This window comes from Antechinus flavipes, chromosome 1, assembly GCF_016432865.1.
Source record: "Antechinus flavipes isolate AdamAnt ecotype Samford, QLD, Australia chromosome 1, AdamAnt_v2, whole genome shotgun sequence".
NCBI lineage: Eukaryota > Metazoa > Chordata > Mammalia > Dasyuromorphia > Dasyuridae > Antechinus > Antechinus flavipes.
This window is the reverse complement of record NC_067398.1, coordinates 446,395,898-446,403,193: the sequence shown is the minus strand read 5'-3', so window position 1 is coordinate 446,403,193 and position 7,296 is coordinate 446,395,898. Positions and strand designations below refer to the sequence as shown.

At 38.4% G+C, this 7,296-nt stretch overlaps 1 non-coding gene across 1 annotated transcript; it reads right to left on the bottom strand.

Moving 5' to 3' along the window:
- Nucleotides 1-215: 215 nt before the first annotated feature.
- LOC127546184 (U6 spliceosomal RNA) lies at nt 216-322 on the bottom strand. Its single transcript, XR_007950017.1, has one exon. It is a non-coding gene; the product is annotated as a U6 spliceosomal RNA (small nuclear RNA).
- Nucleotides 323-7,296: the final 6,974 nt, after the last annotated feature.

Here is a 7,296-nt window from a genome sequence, read left to right as displayed (position 1 = left end):
AAAAAAATAGTGACTTAGAGGATTTTTATATGACTATAGATAATTTTGGCTTCTTGTTCTGAAAACTATCTGTTATATTTTTTAACTACTTAACAATTAAAGAATTACTCATTTATGTATATATAGATGACTAAATTCTGTTTGTATTTAAGAAATGAGTCCCTTATAACACAAATTTGACATATATTTTATTACAGTCATTATTAGTCTTTCCCAAAAATATGGGATGTTTAACAAATTTGCATGTCATCCTTGTGCAGGAGTCATACTAATCTTCTCTGTATCTTTCCAATTTTAATATATGTGCTGCTGAAGCAAGCACAATGTCTTTTAATTCCATGACTACAATTGCCATTGGCAGTGCTCTTTGAACCCGAGAATATAAAATGTGACAGTTTCCATTTCTTCTCCTTCCATTTGCCAGAAAATGAGGGGGTTTCTTGCTGAGATTTTAATAGTGTGTGTGTGTGTGTGTGTGTGTGTGTGTGTGTGTGTGTGTGTATCTGTGTGTGTGTGTGTGTGTGTGTCTGTGTCTGTGTGTGAAACTTTAAGTCAGCTTTTATATGCTCCTTTTCCACCATTATTAAAAGGTTTCTTACTTTTTATTTTCTACCATCAGAGTGGTTTCATCTGTCTAATATGAGATTGCAGTTTTTTCTAGAAGTTTTCATTCTAGTTTTGTTTCATGTTAGCATGACATACTCTCCATATAAATTAAATAAATAAGATGATGATGCATGTTTTTATTATATTCTTTTTCCAATCTTAAGCTAATCAGTTTTATATTTAGTTCTAACAATTACTTCTTATATACAAGTTCTTCAGGAGACAAATCAGATTATCTGGTACTCCCATCTCTTTGAAAGCAGATATTTTGCTTTTCCTGGAATTCTCTTGCTTTCTCTATCATCCAGTGAATATTGGCAATTTGGTCTCCAGTTTCTCTTCTTACAAAGCCAGATTGCTCTCCTGTTAATAATCTACTTTTCAGCATTTTAAGTTGTTGTGTGTTGTGTTGAGTTTAATTGTTCAGTAATTTGAATATTATGTAGCATTGCCCTTCTTTAGTATTGGATCCTAAACTGATATTTTCTAACTAGTGGCCACCAATGAGGGAATTTTCCAAGTTTGCTAGCTTATTGAGTGCAGCACTTTAACAGCACTTTAGAATTTTAAATAGCTTAGCTGGAATTCTGTTATCTACAATTGCAATCCTGATTTGAAATTTCAAATTCATTGAATCAATTTGAACTATGTGCTAGTATAAAAACCAAATCAAAACGCCCTGGATGTAATTGTCTCATTCCTAAAAGTTGTGTTCAACTTGTAATAACAATTCAGACAATTGTTTTTCTCATATTTCCTTTCTACTGTTCCATATTTGTATTCTAAAAGTCAGGACCATTTACAAATAAGACAAATAATGACCACAGTATATATCAGAAAAAGCACTGGTCTGAGAATCAAAAGACCAACATTCAGTTTTGGTTCTGACATATATATTAGCTTTATAACTTAGGCACTTAAAATCTATGAACCTCAATTTCTTCCTTTGTAAGATGGAAATAATTCTAGTACCTATTCAACAAAGTTGTTATAAAGAAACCGTTTCAGAAATTAAAGCATTGTGGAAATGTGAGCTATATTGGTTTATAGAAATTAAAGCATAGAGACCATAGCCAAAGAATTCTTCATTCATGATCTCTATACTAAAGCATTCCCTTTCTCTTTCTCTCTCTCTCTTTGCTGAGGCAATTAGTGTTAAGTGATTTGCCCAGGGTCACACAGTTAGGAAGTGTTGAGTGTTTGAGATCAGATTTGTACTCACGTCCTTCTGACTTCAGGGATGGTGCTCTATTCACTTTGCCACCTAGCTTCCCAAAGATGAAGTCTCTTGACTCAAATAGTATATTTGATCATTATGGAACCAATCTCTCTTAGAATCTATCATTGTTTTTAATTTGTCCAAAATTCAACCCATTGCTTTTACTTCTTACTTCCTGTTCATGAATCAATCATCTTTCTTAGCCATCCATAAAGCCTCAAAATCTAAAAATATCCCTTTCCCCTTTCTTCCCAAATTTAGATGCAAATTCTAGGATCTGATCCATAGAAAGTTCTGGCCACAGTGAGGGGCTTTTGGTAGGAATAAAATTAACTATTTAAAAATGTTCTTCAATAATTAGGGCAAAAAAATCAGACACCTTAAATGGAATTCCTTTAATTAGTAACCATTAAGAGGGAAATAGACTCTAGACTTTCATCATTTCAGTTTTTTTTTTAATTCAAAATTCAAAGAAAGCAGACTGAATCTAAAATATTTTCGTCCAGAAAGGATTAGAAAAAAAGAAAATAATACTAGAATAGATATAAGAAAGATATGAAAGAGGAGCTCAGGAAGATCTATCTTTGCTACACAGACACACAGGCACACACATCCCTGAATTTGATCTACAAAAGCACTGTCTTTTGTATACACTAAGTTGTTTTTAAGGACAATGCAGTGTTTTTCTAATTTTGTGGAGTGTTAAGTAAATTATTTGTATTTATGTGTGTGACTGCTGTGAACTAGTAACACAAATTGAGAGTAGAATCTTGTCTATTATTAAACATGTTTTATTATGTGCTTCTATGTATTTTTCAAAATACCTGCTTTAGCAGAAGGCTGATCAGGATTAAGATTTAAACCCATCAATTCTGTTACCAAGGACTTACACCTCTAGGCAGGACTAAGGAGAAAGACTTCGAATAAGAACCTCTGTGTCCTTTTTGTCCTATTATCTTGTTCAAATTCAAACAAGTTCCCTCCCCATCCCCATCAAAGCCACTACCACACACCTTGGAGAGTTTTTGGTTTGTTTGTCCACTGTCTCACATCCATCATTCTGTGCTTTTTTGTTCTGTATTTGGGTGATTTTGAGTTTGTGTGAAAGTAATTGTACACATGGAGTTTAGGAAAAACAAAACAAAATTGTAGAGGTTTGAAACTCTGAAAGGTTATATATATAAATATAAATGTGTGTGTGTGTGTGTGTGTGTGTGTGTGTGTGTGTGTGTGTGTGTATATATATATTTAGATGAGAGGATGATATGATGGCTCTCCTCACCATGGGTGCTTGCTGAATGTGTGGTGATGAGGTAATCATAGGCAAGGATTGGAGGGCTGAGGGAGAGAGGTGCCACAGGACAAGGGAGAGAGGTGTCACAGGCTGAGGAAGAGAGAGGTTTCAGGCTCCAGACTCCAGAGTCTAGAATTCATCTCTAGCAAGCTGTGGGGCAGCTTGCCTGCCTCCTTCACTTCTCCCTCTAAAGAATAATAAATGATTGATCCTGACTCTGACTGATCCTGAAGCCCTCCAGAGAGCTAGCCTAGGTATTATACAAAACTTTGGCTGAAAATCTGTGTCTTGTGAATCACTCTGAAAAGCTTAACATTTTCAAAAAGATACTTCCTTTCCCTTGAATTTTCTGATTCTGACTAGGTTTTGGAATGTAATGATTGGATTACTATTTTTTTTAAGTTGTTTTAAGGAAGATAAGAGCATCCATTGTCAAGAATACCCAGTTTATGATTTTATAGTTAAAAGAGAAAGGTAATCTCACAGAGAAGAGAAAAGCAAGCTTGTAAGAAGTATTAGAAAATCAAAATATATACTTGACAGTTTTACAAATTAAATTGAAATAGGAATCAATTTAGGGATAATTTTTGTTATATATTTTAAACTTATAAATTTTGCTATAAATTATATGAGATTCCTAATCTTATTTATAAGAGAGTCAGATTTATTATTTTTGTATAGACAAGAAGAAAGGAGATATGGTCTACAGCATCCCATTGACGGGGTGTGAAACTGTGTTCCCTTTTGATCTGTACAATTTACACTCTGAAATTCTTTTCCCTTTGATTCCTGATCCTCCCACCCCCCACAGGCTCCAGAGAGTCTATGAGAGCATAGCTTCCTAGCTAGGCTTTTTCTAAGGCAAATCACCCCATTGATGCAGACCCTTTTCAGGAAATTCCAGATTCCAGAAGCCTTCAAAAAGTGATTTCCATTCAATCGGAGATCTAGGGATCTAGGTCTGAGGACTTTGGCTTTCTTTTCAACCTGAAACCTGAACCTCAGATATATAAAAGATATTTCTAAACTCACTTCTTTGAAGAATGTCCAAAGTAGCATGCTTTGCTTCTTTGGCATAGTAGCCAGGACCCTGCCTGCTGTGAAGACAATCTCTTCTCATCAAAAACCTTTTGTTATTTCCCTAATAGGACTTTGCCACTGAAGAAGTCAGTTTTCCTAGCAAAGCTGACTTCTCATCCAACAATAAACTTCCATTTTTGCCTCTTTGTGTTTGTGAATTCTTTCATGAAGGACCTGTGCCTCTGATCAAAAGGGGATTCCCACAACTCTCTGAATGCCACTAGAACCCATCATTGGTTCTCTGACCAACCAGGAAACCCCCTCAAATCTGGACAACATAAAGCCTTTTTTTTTTTTTTTTGTCTACTCTATAGTTTGACACTCACATACCGGGGAAGATTTGAGTTGTTGGAGCCCCAGGTTTAAGCAGTATTCTCTCAGGAATGCCTAATTGAGAATACCTGCATTCTCTGTCAAAAGGAACCCCTTACTCAAGGAGCATTTTGTCATCTCTCCATCTCTAGAGATGTCTAGAGACAGATGAGGAGGTATAGAATCAGGGAAACTAAGACTTTTTTGGACACCTCTGCTTCTAAGGATACTTCCTTAGGCAGAGACAAATTCAGCTTGACAGATCTCAAACCTGGAAAGCTTGAATTAAAACAGCATTGTAAGATGCTGCTTAAACTTGCTGGAAGGAAATCAAACTCCCTACTTTCTGTTCTCTAGGGACAAAGGAGCCTCCCTTTGCATCTTTATGCATTTCTAAATCCCTTCAGAAACTCTATCTTTTTCACCTGAACTAGATCCTGAGGCTTCCCAGCCCCCTCCCCTCAACATATGGAATAGGAATCTTTTTTTTTTTTTTCTTCAGGATACTGATCTTAATCTCTGCCCTCTGGAAGAAATAGTTAATTCTCCAGGAGAGATACTTAGAGCAGTAGTGTCTCTTTTAATGTCAAACCTCTCCCAGACTGAGGAGAAAACTGGCCATTGCTCTGGGGAAGGATCCAAGGCCAACATCCTTGATCTGCTCTGGGGAGATATTAATGTTAAATGATCAGCCCTAGACATATTGAGGCTATTGGAGAAGGCAATTTTGAGCCCTCAAGTTTCTCCCACTCTGCAGTTACAAACAGCTGTTGGAGACTTCAGTGGTAGGAATCAGGCTTTACATGAGAAGCTATAGAATTAATGCGAGATCTGGAGAAAAATCCCTACCCTTAGCTGCTATTCCCAAGAACTACAGAGATCTGTGCTTTAAACTCCCCAGTCCTTGTCCCGAGTTCCAGCAGGAGGAGTCCTGGAGGGATTGCCCACAGGGGTCGAGCAGTCTTCCAATGCCCTGCCCTCCGGATTATCAAGCTCCCCCTCTCAGTTGAAGGACAGCATCAACAGTGGAACCCTTGCTATGCTCAGACATGGCCAGTAAGAACATTGAATTTCTTTCTCCTTCATTCTCACTCTGGCACTGTAATGCCAGAGAAACTGAGGCAGGAGTGAGATTAGAGAGTTTTAAATATTTTATTAATGGGAGAGTAAGATTGACTGGACAGGACTCTTGTCTCAAATTATCCAGTCAGACAGAGATAAAGATATACTGGGACCAAGGAATCCATGTTGGTCCCAGGGCTGGAGGAGACTATCATCCCAAAGAATCCAGCGTCCAGCACACAGCTGCCAGCCATCATCCTCCAGCAATGAATGGAGGAACCCTAACTTTTTAAATATATTTTCTCTGAACAAAGGAAGGGGTGAGAAGTGCGGGAAAACTGTCAGGATGGAAGAGGCCATAAACCCCAAAAAACCCAGAGACAGGATGTCTGAATACACAGAGATAAAGATGTCAGTGAAATATCTTGGAATATTTAAGAGGGATATTATAAATTCTTGAGGACAGAAAAGAGTCAGGAGGTCTACTCTCTTGTTTATCTTGCTTGGGCTAACAATTTATAATCTTAGAGTAATTGGTCCTCAGTAATGGACCAGAGCGGGGGTTTTACAACTTAGGGGATTGACAAAGAACAGTTAAAGAAACTGAGACAAGGGAAACTAGTGCATGGAAACTGAGTCAGGACAGTTAAAGAGAACTGTGGCATAACAGCACTTCTTCCCCCATAGAATGGGGATACAGGAGGGCTCAGGACCTGTCTTGAGATCTCTCTACTGCCTCACCAGCTTGGTAACCTATCATTTAAATGCTCCTATTCTGTTCCCTTATTGAGGAATTATTTAATGGTGAGAGTGGGGACCCAATTTTCTCTTCCCAGACCTCCTGAGAATTTTTTCACGCATGAACTTTTAGTTAGAAAGTTAGGAGATCTTGAGAAGTTTACCAACAATCTTATTTTGATTTGCAGTCCAGGCAGGCAGGGCCATGAACATCCCAGAGTGGTTGTCTATCTCTCAAGGGAAATGGAGCTTGCTAGCCCTTTCAGAAAGCATGCTTATCCCATACATTTTAAAACTGGACACAGTTTCTCTGGGATGACCATCCTGCCTCAGAGCAGTGGCTGCCATGACCCTTTTAATTGAAGAAGCCTCGCAAGTAATTTTGGAACAGCCATTAGAAGTTTCAATTCCCCACTGGGTGCAGAGCATTTTAGAAGCCAAAGGACATCAGTGGCTTGGTGGGAGACCTGATAGATATCAGGGTTTCCTATCTGACCCAACTATCTGGGTGTATCACACTCCTGACCCTGCCATGCTGCTCCCTGAAAATGGGGAAAGGCAGGTTATTCTGTGATAACTCTCACTGGCACCTTAGAGGCTAAGCCATTGCCTCCTAGGAGCTGTGCCCTAACCAAAGTTTTGGAACTGGGGAAAGGAATGAGAGTAAAACCTCCCACCCCTTCTGAAACCGGTTCCCACATACCCAGGTGGAGAGTGGCAAATAGACTTTATGCCCCCTTGCAGGGGGTACCAAACTGCTTGCAGTTTTCTTCTCTCCTCAGAGCTGAAAAGGCCCTGAAGACCTCCAGGTACTTGCTAAGCCTGCCTAACCTCCTTGCAGAGAGACATAGTACTGCTTTTACTTCTTAGTTATTTCAGAATTTTCCTGTGAGTACTTTGGAGAAAAGAGTGGAATGGACCTGTGTCCTTCTTTCCCTCACTTTCACTCTTCTACCTAACTTTTTCTCATTCCAAAAATGAGGAT